Source organism: Canis aureus, chromosome 11 (genome assembly GCF_053574225.1).
Source record: "Canis aureus isolate CA01 chromosome 11, VMU_Caureus_v.1.0, whole genome shotgun sequence".
In the NCBI taxonomy this organism is placed as follows: Eukaryota; Metazoa; Chordata; class Mammalia; order Carnivora; family Canidae; genus Canis; species Canis aureus.
Genome location: NC_135621.1, coordinates 33,257,238 through 33,274,591, shown reverse-complemented (window position 1 = coordinate 33,274,591; position 17,354 = coordinate 33,257,238). Strand labels below are relative to the sequence as shown.

The window sequence follows — 17,354 nt, the reverse complement described above, 5'->3', positions numbered from 1 at the left end:
AGTAGAGCTAGGTTGCAATATGACATGCTGCCAGTAGGTACCACCATCTTATCTAATGTGCTATATATTCAAAACTGTTTAAGGAATACCTACTGTTTGAAAGGCTCTGTTATAGGTGCTAGGGAAACAGTCATGAACAAGACAGAATCTCTCTGCCTCATGAAACTTACATTCCAAGGGGGAAACCTGAACCACAAACAAATATGTATTATAGCAGAGAGTGATCAGTGGAATAAGTAAACGCTGAAATATAAGGCTTCAGGCTCCAAAATATCAGCCATGTGAGTTAGAAATATGTTATATGAGGATAGTCTGAATCTACTAACATGAAACCAGCTGCCCAATAAGAGTTCATCTCTCGGGCAGCCCGGGTGGCTCAGCGGTTTAGCGCCACCTTCAGCCCAGGGCGGGATCCTGGAGACCCTGGATCAAGTCCCACGATGGGCTCCCTGCATGGAGCCTGCTTTTCCCTCTGCCTGTGTCTGTGCCACACCCCCCCCCCATGAATAAATAAATAAAGTCTTAAAAAAAAAAAAAAAAAAAAGAGGGAGGTGCAGGGAGGCTTCCTGCGGCTGACGCTATTCAACCCTTCAGTGAAAATGAACAGCGTGCCCACTCCTCCCCAATGAAACAGATTAGGAAAGAAAAAAACCTATTGGAACTAGAGTTTACATAATTTACTGGCAAAGTGTACCATTCATCTGCAAAATAAGTTCCAATCCAAGCATGCTCTACTAGGCCCATGATGATCCAACAGACCTTTCTAGCCTGATCTCTGGCCATATTCTTCTCACATTTTATACCCTCAGAAGCCATATTGCTTTTCATTCCCCACATGAGTATACTATTTTACCCCTTCAGGCCTTGGCCTATAATAAATACTCCATTGGAAAGCCATTTTTATTTTTTTTCATTTATATAATCCTTAGTCCTCTTTTATTTTTTTTAATTTATTCATGAGAGACACAGAGAGAGAGAGAGGCAGAGACATAAACGGAGGGAGAAGCAGGGTCCAGATCATGCCCTGAGCTGAAAGCAGACACTGAAGTGCTGAGCCACCCAGGCGTCCCCTTAGTCCTCTTTTAAATTTTTTTTTTAATTTATTTATGATAGTCACAGAGAGAGAGAGAGAGAGAGAGAGAGAGAGAGAGAGAGGCAGAGACAGAAGCAGGCTCCATGCACCGGGAGCCCGACGTGGGATTCGATCCCGGGTCTCCGGGATCGCGCCCTGGGCCAAAGGCAGGCGCCAAACCGCTGCGCCACCCAGGGATCCCCCCTTAGTCCTCTTTTAAAGGTCATATCCAGTTATCACCTCATCCAAGAAGTCTTCCTGATTTTCCTCAATCTAATTAGGTACTTTCCCTGTTACTTCTTCCACATCTTTTGGATTCTATCACTTAGCTTCCATATTGTTTTACCATGAGTAGTCTCTGTGCTTCATTTTCTTTTTAAGGGAAGGAACTACGTCTTACCTCTATATCCTCTTTGCCTAATTCAGCATTTTCCAACAGAAATATAATGCAAGCCACATAAGTAATTTAAAATTTACTAGGAGCCACATTAAAAAGTAAAAAGAAACAGATGAAATTCATTTTCATAATTGTTTTTCTTTACCCAATATATTCAAAACATTACCATTTCAACACATAATTGGTGTAGAAAATAATAAACGAGCTATTTCACATTCTGTTTATCACATTAAATCTTCAGAATCTGGTGAGTATTTTGTGCTTACAGCCATGTCAACACAGAAACTACATTTTCATCAGAAATACTTGATCTATGTTTAGATTTTACAAAATTTATTCTCAAAAAAGTATAACCACATGCTCAAACTGTTCCAAACATTCTTAAAAGTTTTCTAAAAAACTGATATAAATTCAAAAATATCATTTTCCTTTCACTATTTCTTATATTCCCCGTATGAGTGAAACCAGGGATTATAGGGGAAAGGAAGGAAAATGAGTGAGTAAAATTAGAGGAGGTGACAAAACATGAGAGACTCCTAACTCTGGGAAATGGACAAGGGATAGTGGAAGGGGAGGCGGATGGAGGATGGGGTAACTGGGTGATGGGCACTGAGGGGGGCACTTGACGGGATGAGCACTGGGTGTCATACTGTATGTTGGCAAATTGAACTTCAATAAAAAAATATATATATATTTTTTAAAAAGATAAAAGAAAACTAAAATATATATATATAATTTTCCAGGGTACCTGGGGGTCTCAGTTGGTTAAATGTCTGACTCTTGATTTCAGCTCAGTTCCGGATTTCACGGTCCTGGGATCAGGCCCCACATAAGGCTCCACGCTCAGTGGGGAGTCTGCTTGAGGATTCTCTCCCCCTCTCCCTCTGCCCCTGCCCCGCTCATGTTCTCTCTCTTCTTTCTCTCTCTCTCAAACAAATAAATATTTTTTAAAAATATGTCATTTCCTTTAATATTCAAATCCACATCAACAAAAAGTGGCTCATCATCTTTAGTACAATTAATCTGACTTTCAAGCTAAAACATATCCATTTCAAAACTATGTGCACAATAGATCCACCAACTCCTCTGTCAACTCAGTATTAGTGGGTTCAAAAGATATTGTGTAAATTGAAAAGCAGGTCTAAATTTACCAGTAACAACAACAACAAAAAACCTTCAAATTTCTCTTGTCATTTTTGCAGCCAAAGTACATAATTTTGTTAATTGCACTGACAATTTTCTGCATATTGATTCCCATTAGAAAAAGGCACAAAATTATTGTTGTTCTCTGTAATGGAATTTTTAATTTCAGCAAGTTCTCACACTGGTTTTGCTGGGTCACAAGTAAGCTTTTCTTTTCCATGAAACTTCAAATTTCCCCTGTTCTTTTGTAGTATGATATTGTATCACACTGACATTTTTTTGTCTTTGACTTACTGAATTTTGTTTCACGAAAATCTTGAATTAGAGTTAATAATACAGTAAATTTTTATATAAAAAAGCTCAACTGATAAGTACTGGCAAAACCCCCCAACAGATCATTGACTTCATTGCTCTTCTGTTTTGTTCAACAGATCTGTAAACTGGCAATGATTCACAACATTTACATATATATATATACACTAAAGAATTTAACAACTACAAACATAACACTTTATTATAGAGTATGCTTTATAACCTTAGTCCAAATATTTTCTTTCTTTTTTTTTTAAGATTTTATTTATTTATTCATGAGAGAGAGAGAAAGAGAGAGAGAGAGGCAGAAGCACAGGCAGAGGGAGAAGCAGGCTCCATGCAGGTAGCCTGATGTGGGATTCAATCCTGGGACTCCAGGATCACGCCCTGGGCCGAAGGCAGGTGCTAAACTACTGAGCCACCCAGAGATCCCCAGTCCAAATATTTTCAACATAAATCATACAGTGAAAAAAATTAAAGTATCAGTCTCTTGTTCAAAATTCCAAAAAAAAAATCAAAATTATTTTTTAAATCTTTAGCTAGAGCATCATCCATGATAGGAACTTCATTTTACATCTCAGTAAAATTCTTCTTTGACAGATATAAAAGGTTTAAAAATATGCCACAAGTTTGATGTTTTAAGTTATGTATTTATTATAAATTTGAACATTTACATTTACATATACAAATTACAACATTTATTATAAATTTGAGACAACATGTACGCAGGGTATTAATTAGGCAGTATATATTTACCAACCATTAAAAGCTAAAAAAATACTTGAAATTTTCAAATCTGGATTAATTGATCTTTGCTATTGTTAGAAAGGTCTTACAGTCTGTCAGCAATTGTTTGGTGTGTTAATTGAAGATCTTCCACTTTTGTAAAAGTTTCATTTTTAGTATTTTCCTCATAATTTTCTAAAAAAAATTTCATAAATGCAATAACAATTCATTTTACTATCAAAAATGGTTCTGTGTATGTAAGAATTTGTATTGTATATGTATTGTATATGAGGCACCTGTGTGGCTGAGTCAGTTAAGGGTCCAACTCTTGGTTTCAGGCTCGGGTCATGATCTCAGGGTCGTGAGATTGAACCCTGTTCTCCATGGGAGTCTGCTTGAAATTATCTTCCTCTCCCTCTGCCCCTCCCTCTGCATGCACTAGCACTCTCACTCTCTCTCAAATAAATAAATAAATAAATAAATAAATAAATAAATAAATAAATCTTAAAAAAAAAATTGTCTTGCATGGCTTGCCAGAATTACAAGCTCAGATTCTGTTAAAAATCTTTAAAATTTTTGGTTAATGCTTAATTCTGATATTAGGTGATTTAGTCAATTATTTTTTTACTATTGAAAAGAAACATCTTATCAAATTAACCATATTGCTGCAAGTGTTCCTAATATTGTCTACTATCTTTTATTAACAAAACAGAGAGCTTCCTTGTTTTATTCTGTTACAATAAACTGCAATTGCCATTCCCTGTAAAAGTTTTTTCCAATCTCCTATTTTCTTTTCTATTCTGATCATAGTATTAGCTTTTGCATTTCCACTTAATTCTTTATCACTAGTCTGCTTTTTGTTTTGAAATTTTAAAATTTCTCCATACTTATTCTTCATATTAAAAAACCATTCATTCATTTGGGGAATATAAAAAATAGTGAAGGGAATAAAGGGAAAAGGAGAAAAAAAAGAGTGGGAAATATCAGAAAGGGAGACAGAACATGAGAGACTCCTAACTCTGAGAAACGAACAAGGGGTGGTAGAAAGGAGGTGGGCAGGGGGTGGGGTGACTGGGTGATGGGCACTGAGGGGGGCACTTGATGGGATGAGCACTGGGTGTTATGCTATATGTTGGCAAATTGAACTCCAATAAAAAATAAATAAATAAATATAAATAAGTAAATCTAATGGTATTATCATTAAAATAGTAGCAAATACTTCAATTTAATTATTGATTAAAATTCACATAATTATCACAGTAGCTGGAGCTGTCAGCATAGAATATTCTAAGAAACATTATAATATTGCATGTATAGAAAAAAAATCATTCAAACTGAATCAATCCATCAGCCTTAACTAGACCAGTGATGTGTTTATGTGTGTTAGTGGAAACAATCCATTTACCCGATAACTACATTACTATACAACAGTACTGTCTTAGGCAATGCAAAAGCTAAAGTGAAGTATTCTTTTACTGAAACAAACCTATGTTTAATAGAAAGTATTTTATATTGTTTCCATTTTTAAATTAAAATTTAAAGTAGTAAAAATTAAATAATATTAAAATTTTAATTCCTCAATGACATTAGCACATTAGTATCAACTCCTCAAAAATCACATGTGACCAGAGGCTACTGAACTGGACAGCACAGACTGAACACACTGCATGCAGTCAACAACCATCTTTAGAATTAGCTGACTCAGGTATATATCTTTCTCCAACTTTACATTTGAACCCTGGAAACTGAGACCTAAACATAGTTGCATCATTTTCAACTCCTCTCTAATCTAAGATCAATGATATAGAGACAATGTCCAAATTTTAGTAGACTACTGGGGATTCTAGAGGTTGGAGTAGTTGAACCATGAGGGCAGCATGGTATGATGGAGAAAATCAACAGACCTTAGCTTAGGCCAAATGACTAGGGTTGTAATCTTTACTCTGTAGGTCATTAGCTGGGTGTGCTAGGTTTCTCCTCCTTTAAAAAGACTGCTTATTGGGGTACCTGGGTGGCTCTCATTTAAGTATCTGACTCTTGATCTCAGCTCAGGTCTCCATCTCAAGGATATGAGTTTGAGCCCCATGCTGGGCTCCACACTGGGCATGGAGCCTACTTAAAAAAGAAAAATAGACTGCTTACAATACTTCACATATTTGCTGTGAGGATCAAATAAAAATATTTCTATTTATAAGTTTTAAAACGCTGTCCAAATGTTAGTGTTTTTGTCTTGTCATTGCCAGTGGGAAATCTGTCTCAGGCTGATTGCCACACCAATCAGAAAGTATCCATGTCGTGGTAAGCAGGACTACCCAGCTCAGCTGCCAAGGGATTTAAGATTCTGGATTTAGGATTTAGGATTTAGCAGCTGTATGATTTTGGGCACATTAACTAACTTGCCATGGCTCATTTTTGTCATCTATAGCTTGGGGATGAGATATAACAGGGCCTAACTCCTAGAGTTGATAAAAGAGTGAGATAACCCTTATAAATTGTTTTAAAGAATACTTGGTAAGCTCTCAGTAAATGGTTAATGATGATTATCATCCATGCTGAATGTACTGTGGATGAACACCTAGAAATTTCCTTCTTTTTTTTTCTATAAGATTTTATTTATTTATTTATTTAGAGTGCAAGTGGGGAGAAGAGTAAAGGATGAGGGAGAGGAGAACATCTCAAGCAGACTCAGACTCTAAGCTGAGTGTGGAGCCTGACACGGGGCTCAATCTCATGACCCTGAGATAATGACCTAAGCAGAATCAAGAGTTGAATGCTTAACCAACTGAGCCACCCAGGTACCCCCCTTTTCTTTTTTTATTGAAGTATAATGAACATACAATGTCATATTAGTTTCAGGTGTACAACATATTGATTAAACAATTCCATGCATTACTCAGTGCTCACCACAGTAAGTGTAGTCACCATCTGTCACCCTACAACATTATTACAATATTAATGACTATATACCCTATGCTGTACTCTTCATGTCCATGAATTGTTTGTTCTATAACTGGAACTTTGTGCCTTTTATTCCCCTTTATCTGTTTCACCCATCCCTCTACTTACCTTACCTCTGGCAACCACCAGTTTATTCTCTATGTTTAAGGGTCCGTTTTTTTGATTGGTTTGTTTATTCATTTGTTTTGTTTTTTAGGTTCCATGTATAAGTGAAATCATACGGTATTTGTTTTCCTCTGACTTATTTCACTTAGCATAATACCCTCTAGGTCCATCCATGTTGTTTTTTTTTTTCATCCATGTTGTTACAAATGACAAGATTTCATTCTTTATATGGTTAATATTCCATTGTGTAAATATACCAGATTTTTATCTACTTATCTATTGATGGACACTCGGGCTGCTCCCATAACTTACCTATAATGCTGCAATAAACATAGGGGTGCATCTATCTTTTCGAATTAGTATTTTTTGTTTTCTTTGTGTAAATACCCAGTAGTGGGATTACTGCATCATAAGATATTTCTATTTTTAATTTTTTGAGGAACCTCCGTATTGTTTTCCACAGTGTTTTTACCAATTTATATTCCCACCAACAGTCCACAAGGGTTCTTTTTTCTCCACATCCTTGCCAACCCTTGATTTTTCTTGTCCTTTTGATTCTAGCCATTTTGACAGGTGAGAGGTGATGTCTCATTGTGCTTTTTTTTTGTATATTTTTTTTTATTGGAGTTCTATTTGCCAATGTATGGAATAAAACCCGGTGCTCGGGGATCCCTGGGTGGCTCAGCGGTTTGGCGCCTGCCTTTGGCCCAGGGCGCGATCCTGGAGTCCCGGGATCGAGTCCCGTGTCGGGCTCCCGGCATGGAGCCTGCTTCTCCCTCCTCCTCTGCCTCTCTCTCTCTCTCTATGTCTATCATAAATAAATACATACATACATACATACATACATACATACATAAATCCCGGTGCTCATCCCATCAAGTGCCTTCCTCAGTGCTTGTCACCCAGCTACCCTATCTCCCCACCCACCTCCCCTTCCACTACTCTTTGTTCGTTTCCCAGAGTTAGGAGTCTCTCATGTTTTGTCACCCTCTCTAATTTTTCCCACTCATTTTCCCTCCTTTCCCTTATAATCCTTTTCACTATTTCTTATATTGTGGTTTTGATTTTCATTTCCCTGATGAGCACCTTTTCATGTGTCTTTTGGACATCTGAGTATCTGCTTCAGAAAAATGTCTTTTCAGATTCTCTGCCCATTTTAATCAGATTATCCATTTTTTGAGTGTTGAGTTGTATAAGCTCTTTATATATTTTGGATATTAACCCTTATTGGATATGTTATTTGCAAATATCCTCTTCCAGTTAGTATATTGTGTTTTTGTTTTGTTGACAAAACAAAAGTTTCCTTTTTCTTTGCTGTGCAAAAGCTTTTTATTTTGGTGTAGTCTCAATAGTTTAATTTTGCTTTTGTTTCCCTTGCCCACGGAGACCTGTCTCGAAAAATGCTGCTAAGGCCAATGTCAAAGAGATTACTGCCTATGTTTTCTTCTAGAAGTTTTATGGTTTTGGGTCCCACATTTAAGTCTTTAATCCGTTGAAATTATTTTTGTATATAGTATAAGAAAGTGGTCCAGTTTCCAGTTTCATTCTTTTGCAAGTAACTATCCAGTTTTCCCAATACCATTTATTGAAGAGACTGTCTTTTTCAGGAATTTCCTTCTTTTTATGATTTCTCTCCATCTACCTCCCCCCTAATCCTTCTGTCCGACACACAGTGTCCTGGTTCTAACTTAAGAAATCACAAGTCCTTAAGCTCCAGCTCATCATTGGAAGCGGCAATAAGTCTTTCATTTTCTGCAGGATAGAATATCTATTTAATCTTCCTGTGACTTTGACCATATTTCATAGCTTAATTTAGCTGCGTTATCTTGTTAAGTAATTTCTGCCTCTTTAGTTAGGCTTACCAAAGAATCTCCTCCCAAGAAGCAGAAAGTGAGAATGAAAGGAAAATCTCATTCATTCAATCATTCCAAAAATATTTATTAATCACTTACTTTGTATCAGACATTGTTTTTGTGCTTGGGGGGTCAACTGTAAACAAAATAGTAAAAAAAAAAAAATCCTACCTCCCTGGAGCTTGCATTCTAGTAAAGGGAGATGGGCAATAAATAGTAGCATAATAAGCAAAATCCTCAGGATGTTAGAAAATTATGGCACTATGAAAAAAAAATTGAACAGACTAGAGGAAATTAGAACTGTCAGATACAGAGGTGGGGAATAATTTTAAACAAAATTCTCAGATTGGGTCTCATTGAGAATAGGATTTTTGGGCAAATGAATTGAAGGAGGCCAGGGAAATAAGCACAGAGTTATTTAGAAGAAGAGTATGATAGGAAATGGAACAGCCACTGGAAAGGCCCTGAGGAGGGAGTGTACTTGGTCTATTCAAAGCACAGTAAAGAGGCTAATGTGTCTGGAGTGGAGTGACAGAGGTGGGGCCATAGCACATAGGGCCTTGTAGGACACTGTGAAGACTGTGGCCTAGTATTACTAATTGCATAGTGATTCCAAATCAGTTCAGGCATTGAGAGTATAAATAGACTGCAAAATTGGATTCTCTGAGCTATCAGAGACTTTTTTTTTTTATCAGAGACCTTTAAAAGAATGGAGTTTTCTTGCTCACCAATCTGTGAATTCCTTCCACAGCATTGCCAGCATAGAGTCATCTTATCTTGCCTTTTCTTGGATACCCTGGTGACAGAGTGCTCTCATTTTCCCAAGGTAACCCATCTTTCTAGTTTTGCCTGGTGGAAGAGTCTCTCTTTCATCAAACTGATATCTGACTGCCTGTCACTGCCATCCATCACCTTTATTTCTACCCCCTGAAGGCCGTTCAGACTATAAGTCTAATTTTTCTTCCTCATGACAGCCCTTCAAATATTTGAAGACAGCTGCCACATCCCTAGAGTTTTCTCTTCCGTAAGCCAATATCCAGTTCCTGCTGTCATTTCTTGTATGACAAATATATGCAATTTCTGCTCTTTCTCCTCTGACTCTGCTCCAGCTCTATGTACTTTATGGCCAGAAGGCAGCCCAGATGTGCCTGGCTGGAGAAGATCAGAACAGAGACATCCCATCTTTGGACTGGGTGTTGGCCTGCATCCTGATGGTCATATAATGAAGGAGGAAGACTTTGAAACCAATTGGCATGGGTTCAGATCCCAGCACTGCCCCTTGATAGTTGTGTGGCTCTGGAGAATAGTTTAGTCTCTCTGAACCTTTGTTTCTCTATCTGTGAAGTGAAGATAGAGATGTGTTGCAAAAATTTAGTAGTTTGATGAGTTTATAGTTGCCTGGAATCTTGTAAGGGTTTGAAGTTGGTTATTGAAAATCTCTTCTGTACTTCTGACAACACTTCCCTCCCCACATCCTCTGTAACATTTTATTCCCAGAGCCTGATCTCATAAAATACAACCTCCTAAGTCCCTAGCAGAAATACTCTTTATGCTCTTCTTCTAATCCCTTAATAGGAGATATGTAGAGTCTATTGGGGTTTTATTTCCTTCAACAAATTTAAAAATACAGTGAATAAGTTTCATTGGCCCAATGTCCAGCTCCTTAGAGGCTGTAGAGGTGATTTAGGGAGTCATTCAGGAGGTCATGGGCAAATACTATGGGAAGGAGTGGATGAAGTGATTCCCCTACATTCTGGCTGCCTAACCTTGTAACATAATGTGCCTTTACTCTAAATCCAGGAGAGCGGGCTCTTTCCTTGTAATATGGCAGAAAGGATGTCACTAGAACTGTCTTTCCCATCCTGGACACAGCTCTGCAATGAATATGACTTTCACTGCCCATCTGATGCCAAGGGATAAGGGCAGACACTGTCCCTGAAGGGCTGTAGCCATTCTGCTGTGGGAGATGGGGAGTTGGGAAAAAGGCTGCAGCATATCAGGACCAATATGAGGACTGGTTATTTAGCCAAATTGAGCCCTTCTCTCTGCCATCCTGGTTGAGAGCTCCTCATCTCTTGCTTGGACTGTTGTACTTAGCAATCTCCTATCTAGGTCCCTGTCTCCAGTCTCAACCCCAGTTCTCCCTGTGCTCTGATTATGACATTACTCTCAATGGCTCTCCTGGCAATCAAGAGGCTCCTGCCTACTTCACTTTCTTGTTTCAGTGGAACTTCCCTACCTTATAACCAGCCTCCTCTTAGCTGTGGTCTTTTTTTTTCTTTTCTTTTTTTTTTTTTATTCTTCATATTTTTTTAGAGAAAGAGTGAGAGAGAATGTACATATGCACAAAGAGGGAGGAGAAACAGAGGGAGAGAAGAGAGAGAGAGAATCTCAAGCAGGCTCCATGCTCAGTGCAGAGCCAGATGCAGGGCTTGATCTCACAACCCTGAGATCATGACCTGAGCTGAAATCAAGAGTTGGACACTTAAATGACTGAGCCACCCAGTGCCCCATTAGTTGTGGTTTTAAAATTATTTTCAATCCCTTAAAAATACTGTTCAAGTCCCAGCCTCCAATATCCTCTGTATATGCTGCCAACCCTGCCTGAAATAACCTTCTTTAGTTTTGTTTTTTGTTTTGTTTTGTTTTTTTGCTTAATGAATTCTCATCCATTTTTTAAGATCCTTTTCAAATATCATTTTACTTATGAGGACTTACTGGTTCCTTCAGGAAAAGTTTATTACTCCCTCCCCCATGCTCTTAAAACACTTTGCACATAGCTCCATTGCATTATAATTGATGTATTCTATTACAGTGATCTCTTCATGTCTCCTCCACTAGAGTATGAATGGACAGAGTATAGTACTTTTCTAGGGCTACCATAAAAGTACCACATACTGACTTAAAACAACAGAAGTGTGTTCTGTCACAGAACTGGAGGCTTGAAGTCTAAAATCAGGGTGTCTGCAGAGCTATGCTCCCACTGAAGGCTCTAGAGAAAGATCTTTCCTTGCCTCTTCCTAGCTCCTGGTGATTGCTGGCAATCCTTGGCATTCCTTGGTTTGCAGATGCATCCCTCCAATCTCTGCCTCTGTTGTCACATGACCGTCTTCCCTGTGACTCTACACAAGTCTCCCTCTCCTTTCTCTTCTAAGATAGCAGTCACAGGATTAGGGTCCATATAATCTGACAATAAGGCCTCATTTTAATTTCATTATATCTGCAAAGACCCTGTTTCCAAATAAGGTCACATTTGCAGGTTGGGGAGGGTTGGGACTTAAAAATATCTTATTTGGGAGACACAATTCTACTGAAAACACCAGTTTTTATATATTTATGTATTGACATTGCCTGGCATATAAGAGGTACATAAAAATGCTCATTAAATGGTGAAGGCATAAATGACAAGTAAAAGGAAGAATAAGTTATCTCAGTATACACTCATTCACTGTGTGCCCTCATCTATGCTAGTCCTATGCTAGGTGCTGAGGTTTCAGAGGAGAATAAGATGTGGCTTCAGCCCTCATTTCCTCCCCATAAAGTACCTGTATCTTTTACAATCCTGAGCTAACCCCGAGTAAGAACTTTAAATAGCTTTAAATAGACCTACCAGAGTTTCTGATGCCAGAGTGCTCATGACTAATTCAGGACCTCCCTGGCAGTAAGTTCAGGGGTGTTAGCATCCAGCTGGGACCCCCATTACCTGAGGATCACAGGGTCCTGTTCCCATTCAGCAGTAGTGAGGGTTTTACTCTCTGCATCTACACAGAGTATAGACCTGTAGGATCTTTTGAAGCAAGTCCCCACTTCCCACCCTTATTCTCTGTGTTTTATTTCTTCACTTGTGAGATGGGGATGACACCCAGTCTTTAGGTTGCTGAGATATTGGACACAGAAATAATTTATTAGTTATTTGGTATTCAAAATGTATTTTGATGCACAATCTTCCTATCCTAGTATTCTCACTCTTATGCAAGGTGACCTTTCAGTTCCTCCCATCAAGAGGTAGAGACCATATGCTCCTTGAACATAGCCTTGACCACATGATTTATGTTGAACATAGCCTTGACCATATGAGACAGTAGCAAATACGATGCAAGCACTTGGTTGAAAAGCATTTGAATATTGATACTTGTTCTTGTGGCTCTTGGTAGTCTTTACAATACTTCCTTGGGACTCTGAAAGATGGCAGACCCTGCTTTCCTTCTGGACAGTCCCCAGGGTTCAAAAATGCCCTTGGGGTCCAGTAACTTCAGATATCCTGAATCTCATCATAATGCCACACTCACTTATTTTTTTTAATTTTTTATTTATTTATGATAGTCACAGAGAGAGAGAGAGAGAGGCAGAGACACAGGCAGAGGGAGAAGCAGGCACCATTCAGAGAGCCTGACATGGGACTCGATTCTGGGTCTCGAGGTTCACGCCCTGGGCTGCAGGCCGCGCTAAACCGCTGCGCCACCGGGGCTGCCCTAGCACCCACCTTTTGATGGGAGGAGCTTTAAGGTCACTTTACAAAAGGGCAAGAATATAGTGATAGGAAGATTTGTGTTTATCTTTACAATTCGCTACAGCTAGTAAGTGATAGATGTAGGATAGGAACAAAATATTGTTCAGTATTCCTCCTCCTGCTCTGGCAGAGGCCAAATAAAATGACCAAATAATACTCAGCTGATCAATGTCTTTTTTTATTTGTTTTGCTTAGTAAGTTATGTTTCTGCCCTATATGTATAGCACATTACAACTTTTCAAATAGGTGTAGATGTTGGGATGCCTGGGTGGCTCAGTTGATTAAGCGTCTGCCTTCAGCTCACGTCATGATCCCAGAGTCTTGGGATCAAGCCCCAGGTCTGGCTCCCTGCTCAGCAGGGGGTCTGCTCTCCCTCTCCCTTTGTCCCTACCCCCACTTGTGCTCTCTCTTGCTCTCACTCACCCTCTGTCTCTCAAATAAATAAATAAAATCTTAAAAAAAAAAAGTGTATGTCCTACTACAAAGACCAGCAAATAAATGAGGACTGTTTGTGAATAGGGAACATGAAATATGTAAGCTGAGAGATGGTGTCAATGACACCTTCAATTTCAATTTAAGTCAGTATTTTTTATTCAGCATCTGTTAAGTCTGACACTATGTTAAGTTCATGAATACAAAAGTGGATAAGTCCTTCTTGTTCAATTGCTCACAGAACTCTCAGAAGTCTAGTGAAAGAGATAAACATAGGACAGAAATTAATTATAACACAGTGGGAAAAGTTTCATTAACGAAGTTTCATATATAGTGCTTTAGGGAGTACACAAGGAGCAATTAATTTTGACTCAGAGATTCAGAGATGTGGTCAGAGATGGCTGCAGAGAGAAAGGTACTGATAGCAGGTGCAGTTTTACCTGTGCAAAAGCACAAAGGTGTCAGTTTGCATGGAATATTCTGGGAACAACAAAACCATAGAACATGGAGGGGGAAGTGGGCACAGTGACTAGGGATGGAGACTGGGAAGGCTAGAAGTGACTTTGAATGCCATGCTAAAGGATTTGAAATTCATCCTGAAAGTTATGGGGTAACATGGAAGACTTTTAAAGTGGTAGGGTGAGGGCAGAGAGACAGTTTTATATCTACAGAGTAGGATGATTGTAGGCTACACTCAGGAAAAAACAGAGAATGGGGACCAACTCAGAAGTTTTGCTAAGAGGTGATGGTGGGCTGACTCAAGGAACTACAAGGAGAATTGAAGAGAGAAGGAACTCTAAAAACTATTTTGGAGGACAGCTCAATGAATGAATGGTTGTGTGCAGGGAATGAAAAGGGGAAACTAGGTGATTGGGAGCTGGGATAATAAAGACTGACATAGAAGCAGATCATGGGTCGGGACAAAAGTAGGGGAGAAGGGATGGCAGGTTCAGATGGTGCCATATTCAGTTGTAAGGATTTCCAGGGAAGTATCCAGATAAGTTTGTCACTGAATACCAGGTCTGAAGCTCCAGAAAGAGATATAGGTAGGTGTCCAGTTAGAGGTCATCTATACATAGATGGAAATTTTGTTAGAATTCGTTTGATGGTAATGAATAGAAAGTTCAATTCAAGCCACATTAAAACAAAACAGTAAAAAAGATGGAGGTTTGAATTCTATTAAGAATATCACTGGAAAGTCCTGGGATAGTCTTGCTTCAAGCATGGCTGGATCAAGAGTCCCAGTGATGCTACATTATCTGGCCTCTCTTTCTCTTTGCTCTGCTTCCTTCTATATGTTGCTTTATTCCAGGCATGTTTCTTTTTCTAGATGGTAGCAGCATGCTGTCAATCAGTCACTTATTTGTGAAATTTTACCAGTCCATCCAGATTCAGAGGACACAGTTTTAGAACCTGTGCCAGGCAAGGCCAGAGCATCCCCAAGGAACTCTCCAGAGGCTTTTGGATTCATTTGGTTTGCAGCCTCCTGGCTGTTCTGCAGGGTTTTGAATGTATATGAGTCCATGCAGTGGGGTGACTGGCCATATTCAGATCACAGTTCTTTTTCTGGAGCCAAATTATTCTAGTTCTGTTCTGGGCAAGGCTGGGGCACCCCCAAAGAATTCTCTTAAAGGTTAATGATTTTGGAATCTCTGGATTTCCTACAGGAAAAGAAAGGAAATGGGAAGGAAGTAAAGGGAAGGGAATGGAAGAGTATATGTTTAAATACCACCTTGGGTGGTCTTGGGTTCTTGATGCTTCTCATCTGAGGCTCCTCTCCTTGCCTCCTGAGAGACACTGGGTAGATGAGAAGGCCCAATGGAGACAGTGCAGCATTGGAGGAATGGATAGCCAGAGATAAACCTCGGGAACATCCACAGCAAAGAAAGAAATAATAGTGAAAGAAAATGAGAGCGATCAGTGAGTTTTGAGGAGAACCAGAAAGAAACTTTCATTTATCCTCGTTCCAGAACACCAGGATTATCAGACATCCCATCTATCTATCTCTTACTCTTCTGTCTCTGGAGTCCTCTTTACCAACAGTTAATTTCTTTAGAATGTTAAACACTTCACCAATTGCTGTAAACAGCCCCACGGTGCACATACAACACTTATCATGCATATTAAACTATTAATATGGAGGAAGGGGGCAGCAAAAGAGATAATCAAATTTAATTCGATTTTTTCCCCAAGAATAGCATAAGTCAGCACAGAGTACTGTGTCTTAATGGCCTCTAAAGACACTTCTATCCAAGAGAATTAACTCATTTTCTTTGAATTTTAGCATTAGGAGCTCCAGTGGCTCCTAGAAGATCTTTTCATATCTTTTGAATAGCAAACTCAAAAATCAAGCGTTTAGGTCAGGTGAGAGGAAGGTGGATGCACTTGTTCTGATTGTCTGTTTCTTCACCTGAAAGAATACCACCACTCTGTCAGTTACTGTAAAAATTACATGACATAATGTTTGTCAAGTGCTTCAAATGCTCATGGTATATAGTGGCAAACTCAATCATATGGTAGCTATTAATAAATAACTAGGTACATGAAACCCTTTAAATGTATTTTTTGTTGTTGTTGTTTTAAATCACCACCCTCCTCTTTTACACTCCTATCTACCTTTCATGCTTATTTTTCTCTGTACCACTTATTTCCATCTGATACATGCAGGGGAGGAAGAAAACTTTTCTCCTCTACTCTCTATGTTTTCTAGGAGGCCCTGCTGAAGACTTGTATATTAAACTGACCAAAGACAGATTAATAAGAGAAAATGGTGATGGGCATTAAGGAGGGCATGTGATGTGATGAGCACTGGGTGTTATGCCCAACTGATAAATCACTGAGTACTACATCTGAAACTAAGTACATACTTTATGTTGGCTAATTAAATTTAAGTTTAAAAAAAAAAAAGATAGGGCACTTGGATGGCTCAGTGGTTGAGCGTCTGCCTTTGGCTCAGGTCATGATCCCAGGGTCCTGCAATTGAGTCCCAAATCAGGTTCCCTCCAGGGATCCTGCTTCTCCCTCTGCCTATGTCTCTGTCTCTCTGTGTGTCTCATGAATAAATAAATACAATCATAAAAAAAGATGCTATGTAAGTCCAAGTTCTAATCACCCCTTTGAGTTACTCATCATTGGATTTCTCGTGTGTGTATGCATGCTGCACATATGAATAAAATTTGTGTATTTTTCTCTTATTAATCAGGCTTTGGCTGTTGTCTTCAGAGAGCTTGTGTTTGGCAGCTAATACAGGTGAGTAACCAGAAGATGATATTACCTATGTGAGCGTGGAATGCACAGACAGCTGAAGAAGCACATAGGTGTGTCAGGCAGGCAACAAGGTCAGTCAGACCATGGAATTCCTTCTGTGCTATGATTTCTGGCCTCCTTTAATGCTCTGACCCAAGCCAAGAAGAGACACAAAATCCTCCACTATATTCCCTAACATGGCTGTTTCAAGACAAAGCTCTTTAAATAAGACTTCACAAAGGGTTATTGGATCATAGGGAAATAAACCTAGGGGAAACAACAAATCTAGAATCTTTGCTGCTCACAAAGGTAGCCACTAGCCATGTGTGGCTATTTAAATCTAAATTTATTAAAATTACATAAAATGAAAAATTCACTGGTTTGGTCATGCTAGCTGCATGTGGCTAGCGCTTACTGTATTGGACAGTGCAGATATAGGACTTTCCCATCACAGCAGGAAGTTTAAGCTGCATGGGCCTAGGTAATGTGGCTCAAGCCGTATGCTGCTCAGACTTGAATGTGCATAGAGATCACCGAGGGGGTCTTTTTAAGAAGCAGATTTTTATTCATTAGGTCTGGAGGTGGCACCTAAGAATATGC

At 39.0% G+C, this 17,354-nt stretch overlaps 1 long non-coding RNA gene across 2 annotated transcripts in view; it reads left to right on the top strand.

Annotated features, from left to right (window-relative positions):
* The first annotated feature begins 16,701 nt into the window (after positions 1-16,701).
* Positions 16,702-17,354, top strand: part of LOC144323821 (uncharacterized) — a 44,310-nt gene continuing 43,657 nt past the window's right edge. For both annotated transcript variants that reach the window (XR_013389161.1, XR_013389160.1), the window contains exon 1: positions 16,702-16,757. This is a non-coding gene — a long non-coding RNA (uncharacterized LOC144323821). The remainder of the gene's footprint in view (positions 16,758-17,354) is intronic.